Consider the following 14,860-nt stretch of genomic DNA (forward strand, 5'->3'; position numbering starts at 1 on the left):
GATTCATCCCCATCTTCTGTGTGTATACAGAACTAGGAATTACGTTGTCGACATATGTAGCTGTCCATCAGCCGGTCGCGTTCACTCGCCAGTTACAACAGTATTGAAGTGAATCAGGTCTCGTATCTCCCATGATGAAGAAAGACCTGCAACATCCTCGTACCAGATACAGTAAACTCCAAACCGGGACACAGATGACACAGGTCTAATTGTCTGTAGTGAACAGAATACCACGCTGGACTTTAGCAGATACGAAACGTCATACACTTCAACATCCGTGTCCAGGGCGAGAGACGGCGGCCAGCTGATAGACAGTTAACAACGTGTTGCATGGTTCTGTCCCCCCTCAGGAATTGTGGATACATCTGTGGGTTTAGGGGGCAAGGCCTGACCTCTTGTGTCACTCGTCCACACGATACTTGTCGAGATGTAAATTACTTAATGCCGACTGCTTGTCACGCCTGTGCACGTTATACCATTCTTTCATTTCATTCCTGCTGTTTTAAAGGGCCCGCGGGAGTCTGGCCGAGCCTGTCATCCCGGGAGACCAGCTTCGGTGATGTCACGCATTGTTCCCACCAACACGGAAATCTTGCTTTTTAGCCATCGACCGGCCATTATTGTACCACGAAGGACACTGGTGGTGTAGGCATCAATCTGACTGTCCCTGTCATAATGGAAATTAGTGTGATAGTTTGTTATTTTTTCCTAAGCTGCTACCATCACGTCTTGGTTGAATTAAAACCATTTGAACAGGCAATGATTTGTCTTTATACATGTTTTGCAAACAAGACAACTAGATTTGCCCTTAATAATGTTAATGTGCGCACGTTTACGTGCACAACGAAAATTATTGATATTTGTCCAATGAAATGTGTTCCATCAGAGTCGGTTGTCGGGTAGACGTAGCTGTGATTGCAGATGATTATTGCTAGTCAGTTGCCAACCGCCTCTTGTCGTAAATCTAAACCTTTTACTGGAGAAAGATACACGACAGCGTCCTACTGCAAACCCCGACATAAGCTCACTGTCTACAATAATGTTTTACTTGTGTGGTGTGTGGTCCTGTGCATAGAGCTCAGGTCACAATCAGTTGAAGTTAAGCAACGTTGAGCGCGGAGATTCCTTGGATGGGTGACCGTGTTTGGCAGCTTGACTCATGAGAGTTTCTAGAACTTCACTTCCCACAACGAAGCACATGTGCTTCCCGCGGTTACCCGGGGTGATGACAGAAGCCCTTTGAGCACACCCGTGTGAGGTGGACAGGCGCTATAGAAGTAATGTGTTATTATTCTATTATCATATTGGAATCACGTTGTATAGCGCAACATGGCACGTTATGATATACTGACGGAAATAAGTAACTATGCATAACATACAGTTGCATAAAATTAAAGTAATTTGAATAGTTAAACATAAACACAAATAAACATGTAGCACAGCACTTTGCATGAAATGTGATGTTACGTATCGTGCGTGGCGCGTGCTCTCTAGCCTCCGCATGTCGTTTCAACCTAAACTGTGCGTACATCATGCCGCGGATTACAGAAAATCAGCGTCTCCACGCCGCGGATCGGCTGGAGACGGGAATGGCCTAACATAATGTGGCTAGATATTTTGGTGTCCATCGAAACACGATCTCATATCAATAAAGAGGTTTTCAACATAATGGGAACATGAGAGATTTGCCACGCCACGCCACGCCACGCCACGCCACGCCACGCCACGCCACGCCACGCCACGCCACGCCACGCCACGCCACGCCACGCCACGCCACCAAGACAACCACATTCTAATGATCCATCTAAGGAATCAATTCCAGACTGCCAGTTTGACTGTTCGGATCATTCCTGGCTTATGTTCCGTCAGTTCCAGGACAGTACGGAACCGACTGAAGGAGTTTTGTGGCGGAAGTGTATGATCTGGGGAAGCAACACATCGCATGGTCGGACACAACTTGTCATTGTCCATGGGAATCTGACAGGCCTGTGATACAGGGATGAGATCATTGGGCCTCATGTGCAGCCGTTCATTCAAGGACAGAGACGTAACTACGCTTAGGCAAGATAATGCCAGTCCACATGTCGCTCGTGTTGTGACACATTTCCTGAGACAGCAGAATATTCCGGTACTTCCCTGGCCAGCAGTTTCTCCGGACCTGTCCCCTATCGAGCACGCTTGGGATGAAATGGAGCGACGTTTACGTCATCCCCAGAATCAGCCATTGACGCTGGCTGAATTGGTACAAGCTTTTGTTCAGACATGGGACAACATTCCCCAAGCTTTCTTCAATCGCTTAGTGTCGTCTACGAGTCGTTGTCAACGCCAATGGTGGACACAGATGATTCTGAATTTGTTAACTGACACCACATCTCAGCAAGGGCGTGTCACGATGCCCAGTGTCAAATCATACAGACTTCGATATCATCTTGTCAACAGTTAAAAGGTGATAAATTAAAATACCAAAAATAATTTTTTTAAATTTAAGTATTGTACATGAGACAGCTGGGATTAGTAACGCATGTGGTGAAACTCTCCACTCTTGTGAGCGACGTGATAAGGCCCACAGGGTATTCTCCTTTATTGTACTTCTTACTCAGAGCCTTGTGTCAAATAACAATTGTAATCTGTTTACCTCGATACTACCTGGATATTTACCTAGATATCTATCACATTACACTTGAACACAACATATACGAATTCTTGACCCCTTAACACATTGTTCTCAGTATGGAACTCTGAACACAACAGAACACCGGTCCTCTATGGCTAATACATAAAGGAATTGAAGAGGCGTTATGAATACTGTTGGCGTCAACCAACTCATGAACATGGAGAGGGTTTTGTCGCTTCTTTAACATTATGTTTAGATGCTTTTGTCACATTTGTTTGCCTTAAGCCCATTTCTGGTGTGCATTTATATGCATTATATCTGTATTACAATATGCAGGAATGAAAAATTACAAGAGTAGTGATTATAACAGTAAAGGCAACGATGATAATACCAGCCTGACAGCAACAGTCATCCAGTTTGGAAGAAAGGGCTAGACAGAGAGCATCCAGGGTGTGATCATCACACACAATGCCGGTCTTCTGGTGGCCTGAGATGTGAGGCATTAACTCATTCCCCTTATATTCCCAACAAAAAGTCTAGAAATGTTCTCTGTATCAGAGGAGGTTCTGGTACATGCCAGCACTGTCTAAATATAGAACACGTCTAAATATAGCACCCACTTCTGCCCGCACATAGAAGCGCACAACATATAACATTTCCTCGTAACACTCTCCCTCTTCGGAGAAAGAAACTTTGAGCGTAGTAAAAACTAATCTAAGTACCAAATCTGCTAGCCATAGTAAATATGACACTAGATCTGTATGGCCAGGTACAAGTCAGCAGACTCTTGAATTAACTCTGACTCTAAAGATTTTCGCTAAGGTGATAAATGAACTCGATTAACATATAGCTTAGCTACTCTTTCAGAATAGGATAGTTTAGGGTGAGCACAGTCTGCAATGTCATATACTTTACAAAGTCACATCTAGCATCAGCTTCACACTATGTACAGAAGCAACAGTAGGTACACAGTAGAGGAACACAGAGTAGGTACACAGTAGAGGAACACAGAGTAGGTACACAGTAGGGGAACACAGGGTAGGTACACAGTAGGGGAACACAGAGTAGGTACACAGTAGGGGAACACAGAGTAGGTACACAGTAGGGGAACACAGGAGTAGGTACACAGTAGGGGAACAGAGGAACACACAGTAGGTACACAGTAGGGGAACACAGAGTAGGTACACAGTAGGGGAACACACAGTAGGTACACAGTAGGGGGAGTAGGTACACAGTAGGGGAACACACAGTAGGTACACAGTAGGGGAACACAGAGTAGGTACACAGTAGAGGAACACACAGTAGGTACACAGTAGGGGAACACAGGGTAGGTACACAGTAGGGGAACACACAGTAGGTACACAGTAGGGGAACACAGAGTAGGTACACAGTAGGGGAACACACAGTAGGTACACAGTAGGGGAACACACAGTAGGTACACAGTAGGGGAACACAGTAGGTACACAGTAGGGGAACACAGTAGGGGAACACAGAGTAGGTACATTGTCATTTCTTTCATCATACATTCTAAGCATACTGACATGACAAGTATCCATAGTATCAAGATACATAGTATCACTGACTTTCTTATCACTAACACTTGAACCATGGTAACTAGTACATGCAGTTGGCCAGGAAGTGGCAACATCACTAACTCATGGCTAGTGACATTTATCTCGTGAGACCTCTTGTCATAACCTACCTTTATCTGGTCCTGTGATTCTTTTAAATTATCCCCAGCAACTTTGCAAGCTTTCGAAAGACTAGTTCGAAACATAGCCCAACATCTATCATTGAGCCTCTGCTCCTTCAAATGTTTCAAAGGTCCACAAACAGCATGACCAAAAACAAAGTCAAAAGGACTGAAACTGACTCCCTCAAAGCAAACAAAAACAAGTGACTGTCTTAATCACAATCCTTCTCAGTTTCAAAAACAGTAGGTCCTTATTATATTCTTAAGACTCTTTCACGATATGGCTGAATATTGCCAAAGTGACTTGAAATTTTAACTCACTCTTAAGAGTCTCATGGAACCTCTCTAGAGCACCCTGCTTTATGGTGATATGCGCTTAAGTTGTAACTAGAGTTTTACCTGCTGGAATATACCTGACATGAAATCAGAGTCTTGATCTGTCTAAATAGTCTTAGGCAAACAGTCATAGTGAGGAACTTTACCAAGCTTGATGTAATGGAACGGAACAGCCTCTGGAAAACTGGTGGAAGCACACACAATAGTAACCGTGTACCGATTGCCTGACCTACTTTTTGACAAAGGACCAACAGTCAATCGTAACCCTGCTGAAAGGCTCTTCAAAAGCTGGAATGGGATTCCAAGGTGCTGCTGATATTTTCTGCGGGTACTATCAACAGGCACGTCTGACGGCCTCCGTGTCCACGTCAAAATGTTGTTCTTGACGTAATAGCAAACTGGAACCTTGACAGCATCTTAAGAGAGTGCGCCATTTGGCAGAAACTTTGAGGTCTGGGTCTTCCCCTTAGAACTTAACCAACCCCTCTCCCTTTAGACAGCTCAAGAGAATGATCCACGGAATGAAATAGTAACTTAAATTTGCCTCACCTAGCACGAGCAACAACACAGGAAAACACATGCATATGTTTCTTTGCCTACCCTTTCCCCTCCCTTTTAACTGCAAGAATTGTGTGTTTCTTTACCAAGGTATGCAAATGATCCATAATTGTGTACATATCACACAGTGATAATTGTGTTGCAGGGGTGAGTCAATAATAATGACGAGCTGCGGGTGTGTTTGAGGTGACGTTTATTCCAACATCATATATAAATTATTCAGTTGATCAGTCAATCACCCTGTAATATAAGAAAGAATGCTATACATTAATCTAAACATGCAACAAGTACAGTTACACATACCTAGTTCATATTATTCTTATTACCACTAATGTATAAAACACTACATAATGCTTTAACGTAACATGCAAATGATCAACTTAAATGATCATAGAGGTGATATTTAAATCACACATAGATAATTACATACATGATAAAAGATAATATGTACATACCCCGTGGGTGACACCGGGGTGTGTCTACATACCCACACTAGTATTCTGTATTATTGCATTCCTAAAACAAATAATTAGTACAATATGTTACTGTGTGATCAACATTACATTCAAACTATTAATCAAATCATACCCTCACACATTCATACATTTAGACATTAAATATTGATAAATTAAAAGGTACATTGCCTACTTGATATACAATATTAATATTTACAACACTCTATATTATTTATAACATATATACTTAATGGGTAGGTTGAGATTCTATTTAGGTTAATATAAAGTAAAGGTCTAACCTGAGCTACGTAGAGTGGCTTGTCCAGTGCACAGTTGTTAGCAGTGTGGCAAGAAAAGTGTGCAAATGCTATGGAGGAAAGCTGTAGTTATAGTATGACCAGAAATTATTGAGAATTTTAGGAATATGTTTAATTGGATTTCTAGTATAAACAACCTTGACCAGCTATCAAGTGCTTGGTTTCATTCAAGAGAGACAACTCCGTTAATCCTTTTTCATTAGTTTGTGAAGAGTTATCCCCCTTTATTTACTTGCTAGCAGACGACATTTTCAGTGATCCTCAGTGTGGATGATTTCGAGAAGAGGAAGTTGATTTTAGAGTATTATAACAAGGACATCAGATCAGCTAAAGTGATTTCAAGTGGAACAGGCATCCCTTTGTCTTCTGTTTATCGTGTTTTGAAAATAATGGCAAATGGATATGGCATTGAGCATCAGGGAGGCGTAGGTAGGCCCAGAAAATTGACTGTCGGTGACAGGAGGCGGCTTGGTATTCTTGTTTCTAAAAACAAACGAAGGAGTTTAGAAAACTTAAGGCTGGATATGATTGATAGAGGAACTGTGGCTGTCTGTTAGGAGACAATTAGAACTGAGCTGCATGCAATGGGTTGGCAGAAAAGTCGAGGAATTCCATCACCGATCATGAAACCTGAACAAAAGGAGCGAAGGTTGAACTGGTGCTTACAGCATAGAAATTTAACTGGGACAATATGATTTTCTCAGATGTAAGTTCTGTGTGACTGATTCCTAATACACTGAAATTCTTGACCAAACAAACTGAAAAACCTTTGTATCAGCGCCCAAAGTACATTCCGAAATTTAACGTGTGGGGTGACATATCTGTGTTAGGGGCAACGCCCCTCTGTGTATTTGAAGGGAAAATGAACAGTGAGCGGTACACAGATATTCTCGAGGGACATTTACTTCCATCTGCTCACATGTTCTATGGAAATTTTTGGATTTTCCAGCAGGACAACGACCCAAAACATCGTTCAAAGCATTCACAGGCCTGGTTTCGGACCCAAAATATGACATTATTAGATTGGCCAAGCTATAGCCCTGACCTAAATCCAATAGAAAATGTTTGGGGACTTATGAAGGAAAGTGTCAAGAAATATCTGACAAATATTGCTGAAATGAAAGAAGAGGTGGTCCGATATTGGGACAGCATGGACCACGACTTTCTAACTTCTTTGATCAGTAGTATGCCCCGCCGCATTGAAGCCTGCATTGCTGCCCATGGTGACTTGACAAAATACTAACTGTTCACCTGTCTTTGAATCTGGAGTTATGTTCTGCTAATATTCACATTAATACGTGAGTAATGAGTGAAAAAAAATTACAATCTTTAAATTCTCAATAATTTCTGGTTGTACTGTGTATATAATGTTAATCAAATAGGAAGCTGAGGGCTATTGTATTGAAAGCTAGATTGTTGAGTAGGAATGAAATACCCTGTCCACTCTAAACAGACCAACTGCTTTGATAAGTAATCCAAGCACATCAAAATCCAAAGGGAACGAGAGCTTAATGTGTGCTTAAGACTGCCATGTGTATCTAGTATTGACGATACACCAGTTACGTCGTGACCCGTGAGGTACGTACTTCCACATTAATCGTTGAAATAGCAACATAAACATAATACCTCGCTACTGAAACAGTAAAAACGGTAACTTTAAATCGCTAAAACTGGATAAAAACACGAAGAGCCTGCAACTTCGATTTCGCGCATGCGCACATGGAAGAGGAAGTCTCGACCGCATGTTGACATTTTCCAGCTTGGACAAAAGTTACATTCCGCTTTAAAAGTATTTCTGTTGTGTTATTTGGCATTTATCATCATGATACTTGTGTGCACTAGTATGAAAAGATTGACAGCAATTATTTCGACATACATGTATTCAATACTTTTTCAACGCGAGGCGATTCACGGTTGCTCGGAAATTTGAAAATAGATCGTAATGCTCATGCGCACTAGAGGTCAAAGTTCGCTGATATAAAAATGTTGCAGTTTGATAGTCTTTCGTTGTCGTTTTTACTGTTTCAGTAGCGGGGTAATATGTTTATGTTGCTATTTCCACGATTAATGTGGACTTCCCTGCGTTTTTCTGCACAGAGGTAGGCCTGTTCTACATCCCCGGCACCCCACACTTGTATTGTCCTTACCCGACCTTGTAGGCCAGAGATCAGGTTAAGGTCGTCTGATTTAAAACAGTGCCAGATGAGGTAAAAAACAACATTAAGTCCCTGGGTCCACTCACACAGGACTCCCTTCAGAAGTTTAGAGAGCGAGTTGCTAATGACAAACCTACTTGTTGTCAATGGGAACACTTGTTGAATAACATTAAATCGATGATGGCAACCACATGCCTACTTACATCTGAAACACTCAGCTTCACGTGTCACTGCGTTTACTACCGAGGGAACTCCCCCATCTGACAATGATGGATCCCGAGAGACGCATCCCGGAGTCTTTCATTCTCATGGTGGCACGGCGTGACACACTTCACCATGCACCAACATAGGAGATGGATGGGCAACAGGGACAGTGAGACTCTCGTGTGTTTTTTAAATTTCCAAACCGTGTACTCGACTCTTTATGTCAAATTCTTGGAAACACTGATACATAATGACCACAAACCGCCAATAAAACCACATGATCTGTCCATTCCGTTCTGATTTCAAGGCTATTCCCATGCCCTCATTGCACTGATGGCAACAGCAATCTATGTAGAAATTGGTCAGGTTGTGTCATGCCTATAAAGAATTTGTGTCGGGTTTGTGTGATAGGACACAATTTATAATACAGATGCTCAAGGCAAAGAAGATGTCACAAATTTCGTTGTTCTTAAAACCTACTTTTGATAATGCCTTCTTTTTAAATCCCACTGTCTACTATACGTCGTGATGCCTGCCGCACACAGTGGAGCTCGGTCCTACGTATATACAGCACCTGAGATGTCATAGCTACAGTCCATAACATTCCCATATACTGTTTATAAAGCGCCCTCTACAGGATGCCCTATTTACAGTCAATGGGACGCACTTTTTATACCACACGATACATTGTAAGTAGTCCCGCTGTACCATTTGCTAAATACGAATCTATACAAATTACATTATGTTACCGAAAGCATTCCCACGTGGACGTTCACGTCGTCGGCAGAACTATACTAGTCATATGCTACAAAAGAGCTTTAGTGCTTTCTCTTGACACACTGTGGCCTTACACCGATCCCCGGAATGATATATCACTGTGGTCCATTTGATCCCTGGAATGATATATCACTGTGGTCCATTTGATCCCCGGAATGATATATGCCGGTGGTCCATTTGATCCCTGGAATGATATATGCCAGTGGTCTATTTGATCCCTGGAATGATATATGCCGGTGGCCCATTTGATCCCTGGAACGATATATGCCAGTGGATATATCACTGTGGTTTTGATCCCTGGAATGATACATGTCAGTGGTCTATTTGATCCCTGGAATGATATATGCCAGTGGTCCATTTGATCCCTGGAATGATATATGCCGGTGGCCCATTTGATCCCTGGAATGATATATGCCAGTGGTCTATTTGATCCCTGGAATGATATATGCCGGTGGCCCATTTGATCCCTGGAACGATATATGCCAGTGGCCCATTTGATCCCTGGAATGATATATGCCAGTGGTCTATTTGATCCCTGGAATGATATATGCCAGTGGTCCATTTGATCCCTGGAATGATATTATGGAATGATGCATTTTTATATAAGCAATGAATTGACACATCCCTTACCCATGTCACAAAAGAAACATGTTGCTGAACATCTAACCAAACATTGATCTCATTATATGGTTTTCTCAGTAACCTTCTAATGACATTCGCTTTCTTATTACCAAATTGTCGTGAGCCTCTGAGGACAGTGATGTCTATCTCCAAGATCCCCGCCATAACTGACAAGTGTCCTATGAATCAGGAATACAGTCTTGTGGGTACGTGGTGCACAAAATTAAACACTCAAATCCTTTTACAGAATTGGAGCAGATGTATTTATGTAATTACACATATTCAAGGAAATATTAACTCCACTTGCCTCCAATACTTCAGCGTCAAGGGTAGAGATAACAGTTCCGGAACACAAACAGTGGGCGTAAAAGGCCAAGTTGTGATGGAAATAATGTGTATGGATTACTGAAGTGAAGATACCAGGCGCTCGCATGTCCTACTCTGACCGACAGCAACCGACAAACCGCATCGGTTTGTAGCCATGGTTGTGTCCAATGCTAGTTCCTCTAGAGTAATAATGAGATGAAATACACGATGCCATATAGTACAAGCCGCGGTAGCTGGGTTAGACAGCTGACTTTGTGTGCTGGCAATTCGGTGAATGACTCTGAGGGTGTGGGTTCGAATCCCGGACTCAAAAGTACTAGAATCTGTACTTTACAGAGAAAGTGTAATCTCCAAATATAACGTGTTAAGTAATTGTAGCGGCCATAAAATTTCCGAGTCCCGTGCTGGGATTCGAACCACGAACCTTCTATTCCGAAGACGGACGCCTTGTCCACATGACCAAAGATGTTAACCCCGTCAGCAAGCTGACAAGGTAAAGATGTCATCTGTGGGATGACTCCACGCCCTGCTACATACTCCCCCGTCAACAGAAGGCACGCCCCGAGTCGCATAGTTGGGTACTGAGACTTATTTTGCTCAAATTTCCTATGAACGTGCTCAGCCCCACGTTGGGCGCCAATGTAGCGGCCATAAATTTTCCGAGTCCCGTGCTGGGATTCGAACCACGAACCTTCTATTCCGAAGGCGGACGCCTTGTCCACATGACCAAAGAGGTCAACCCCGTCAGCAAGCTGACAAGGTAAGGATGTCATCTGTGGGATGACTCCACGCCCTGCTACATAATGAAATATTCGACTCATGACATATTCACAGCTGTGCCATCTAAAGTTTCATTTGTTGACCACACCGAGCTGAGTACACGCTTTAGCTCCACAATGTTGTGGTTGCCACGTGTTACAACGATCCTGTTTTTGTAAATCACTCATGCTGTTTTGAGGCGTCTTCCTGAGAAGACTATTGGACCATACAGTCACACTAATGACATCACGATGTTAGAGCAAACACGCATACAGAACACGATCCGTAAGAGAGTAGAACACCATGAAATATAAAGCCTTTATAAATCGTACAGTTGTTCCGAAACCAAGCAATGACGTCAGTAACAACCCGCCCACCATAACAAAACACCAATTAAATACAGGTATAGAGTAGCATTACAACAACGCTGTCTTTGCTGGCGTAACGTCAAAAGCAAGGTTCAAATCAATCATTGAAGAATATTTATTTTGTCACGCTTATAACCTTAACGCGAAATTTAAATACTTTTGTGGAATAGATATGCACATAAGGTTATTCACCATTATTCGAGCTGACGAAATTCAACACAAGATTCTACTCAGGTAAATCGATGCTTTTAGCACACATCTCCACATCCAGAGATGACCCTTCCACCGCATTTTCTGGAAACTGAACAAACAGTCAAATACAGCTCATACCAGGCTGCAGATAATTCTGCAAAATGGAGTATTAAAGGAAAAGAAAGTACCATTGAGTGTCATCTTGTGGAAGTGTCAATTTCATAGCTTAACTTGAACCCTATAATCGTAGGTCCCCCCTCCCCTATATACGGACTCGGGGGTTTCACTAAAGTACGAAAGAATTGAAGTGTTCAGGTTTTCCTTCCATATGTCCTGAAAGAGGAGAAGGGGATTTTATGACAGACAGACAGACAGACAGACAGACGGTATTTATTCAGTAAGACTGACACTGTGTTCAGTGGGTGCGCAAAACAACTTTTTCAGCTCTATGTCCTGGAGTTTATCAATTTCAATACATGGTATAAGTATAGCCCAACATAGTATATGACAGCATCATTTTTGATTTGCAAACGATTTACGATTTACATTATACCAACATTTACGTACCACTTTCATACACTAACGGAAAAGAGTAACTATGCATATTATAAAATTGCATAAAATAAAAGTTATTTGAGAAGTTATAAAAATAACCCGAAATAAACATGTAGCAAAGCACTTTGCATGACATTTGAAGTCACGTATCGCGCGTGGCACGTGATCTTTGTGGACAATGAACTTACTCTCTTTGTGCATGCTTTTTGACACCTGAAGTTCAGACACCTGATATTGAAAATTGAAGAACTGTATATTATTCTCTAGCCTCTGAATGTTGTGGAAACCACGTTACTTTCAACCTAAACTGCGCGTACGTCATGTCACATACAGGTTTAGAGAAAATCAACGTCTCCGCGCCGTGGGTATGCTGGAGACTGGAATGCCCAAAATGAAGTGGCCAGACATTTTGTTGTCCATCGAAACACGATCTCCACTCTATGGAGACGTTTTCAACATAATGGGAAGACGAGACATTTGCTTCGGACCGGCCGTCCACGCGTGACGTCACGTCAGCAACAGAACCACATTCGGCTGACCCATTTAAGGAATCGATTCCAGACTGCTCGCACCATCAGTTCCAGAACCGACTGAAGGAGCACAACATCCGGCCTCGCAATACCTGCAAGACGTCCAATTGTGCTCCAACGTCACCGACAGGCACGTCATGCCTGGTGCAGACATCATTTAAGGTACAGGAGACAAGATTGGGATGGTGTTTTGCTCACTGACGAGTCGAGATTTCATCTGGACAGCTTAGATTACAGGGCAAGGATGTACCGACGGGGAAGTGAACGGTATACTGACGCGTGTGTTGTTCAACGTTGACATTTTGTGGCGAAAGCGTTATGGTATGGGGGTAAATCACATCTCATGGGGATGACACAATCTGTCATTGTCAATGGCAATCTGACAGGTCTGCGGTACAGAGATGAGATCATTGGGCCTCATGTGCAGCCGTTCATTCAAGGACAGAGACGTAACTTCACACTTCAGCAACATAACGCCCTTCCCCATGTCGCTCTTGTTGTGACCGATTTCATGAGACAGCAGGGCATTCTGGAACTCCCGTGGACAGCTGTTTCTCCGGTCCTGTCCCCTATTGAGCACGCTTGGGATGAAATGGAGCGACGTTTACGTCAAGCCCAGAATCAGCCATTGACGTTAGCTGAATTGGGACAAGGGTTAGTTCAGACATGGAACAACATTCCCCAAGCATTCTTCAATTGTTTAGTATTGTCTATGCATCGCCGTTGTCAAGCCTGCATCAACCTCAATGGTGGGCACACACGATACTGAATTTGTGAACTGACACCACATTTCATCAAGGGTGTGTCACGATGCCCAGTGTCAAATCATACAGATTTGGATATTATCCTGTCAAGAGTTAAACAGTGATTAATTAAAACACACATCATGTTATTATTTCTTTATATTAAAACATGTCATAGCATCAAACAATGAACAGTTACATTTATTCCAACAATATATTTAAGTTTGGGTAGTTTCTATTATTTTTAAGTAAGAAGTTTGCAACACATCTGATGCATACAAAAGACTTGCACCAAAGATTGCACCAAACAATTTATAGTAATCTGCACTTGAAATAGCACCAAAGGTTCTGTGAAACGAATATAAACACAAAACAGCTTGTTTACTTCTGGTTTAAAATGTTTTAGGGCCTTGCTCCATGACAGCCTTGAAGGGTACACGATGGATAAATACCTGCAGAATGAAACAATTGTTCACCTTCAAAGTACTATTTGTCGTAACGTTTCAAAGGACAGCAATGTACAACAACAGTAAACTTGGTTTTCCTGACATTAACACTTTTACAAGTTTGTCTGCAGGTTATATGTAAGGCACCTAAACTCTTCTGTACTACAATTCTATGAATGCCATTTCTGATCAGAGAATCGAGGGTTTTGTGCTTGCATGTTAGCCACCCTCACTGGGTGTTGAATCGCTGTCCCTTCAGGTCGTTACATGTTAGCCACCCACATTGGGTGCTGAATCGCTGTCCGTTCAGGTCGTTACATGTTAGCCACCCCACTGTGTGCTGAATCGCTGTCCCTTCAGGTCGTTACATGTTAGCCACCCACATTGGGTGCTGAATCGCTGTCCGTTCAGGTCGTTACATGTTAGCCACCCACGTTCAGGTCGTTACATGCTGAATTCGCTGTCCGTGCCCCTTCAGGTCGTTACATGTTAGCCACCCACATTGGGTGCTGAATCGCTGTCCCTTCAGGTCGTTACATGTTAGCCACCCCACTGTGTGCTGAATCGCTGCCCCTTCAGGTCGTTACATGTTAGCCACCCTCACTGTGTGCTGAATCGCTGCCCCTTCAGGTCGTTACATGTTAGCCACCCACATTGGGTGCTGAATCGCTGTCCCTTCAGGTCGTTACATGTTAGCCACCCCCACTGGGTGCTGAATCGCTGCCCCTTCAGGTCGTTACATGTTAGCCACCCCACTGTGTGCTGAATCGCTGCCCCTTCAGGTCGTTACATGTTAGCCACCCCCACTGTGTGCTGAATCGCTGTCCGTTCAGGTCGTTACATGTTAGCCATCCCCACTGTGTGCTGAATCGCTGTCCGTTCAGGTCGTTACATGTTAGCCATCCCCACTGGGTTCTGAATCGCTGTCCCTTCAGGTCGTTACATGTTAGCCACCCCACTGGGTGCTGAATCGCTGCCCCTTCAGGTCGTTACATGTTAGCCACCCTCACTGTGCTGAATCGCTGCCCCTTCAGGTCGTTACATGTTAGCCACCCCCACTGTGTGCTGAATCGCTGCCCCTTCAGGTCGTTACATGTTAGCCACCCCCACTGGGTGCTGAATCGCTGTCCCTTCAGGTCGTTACATGTTAGCCACATCGCTGTTAGGTCCATGTTAGCCACCCCCACTGCTGAATGTGCGTTACATGAA

At 43.1% G+C, this 14,860-nt stretch overlaps 1 long non-coding RNA gene across 1 annotated transcript; it reads right to left on the minus strand.

The window, feature by feature from the left end:
- Positions 1–1,193: 1,193 nt before the first annotated feature.
- LOC124253183 lies at positions 1,194–12,711 on the minus strand. The gene is made up of 3 exons (XR_006892121.1): positions 12,555–12,711; positions 4,989–4,998; positions 1,194–1,203 (listed from the first exon to the last, which is right to left on the minus strand). It is a non-coding gene; the product is annotated as an uncharacterized LOC124253183 (long non-coding RNA).
- Between the last annotated feature and the right edge of the window lie 2,149 nt (positions 12,712–14,860).

This window comes from Haliotis rubra, unplaced genomic scaffold, assembly GCF_003918875.1.
Source record: "Haliotis rubra isolate DU_JTF1 unplaced genomic scaffold, ASM391887v1 Scf534, whole genome shotgun sequence".
NCBI lineage: Eukaryota > Metazoa > Mollusca > Gastropoda > Lepetellida > Haliotidae > Haliotis > Haliotis rubra.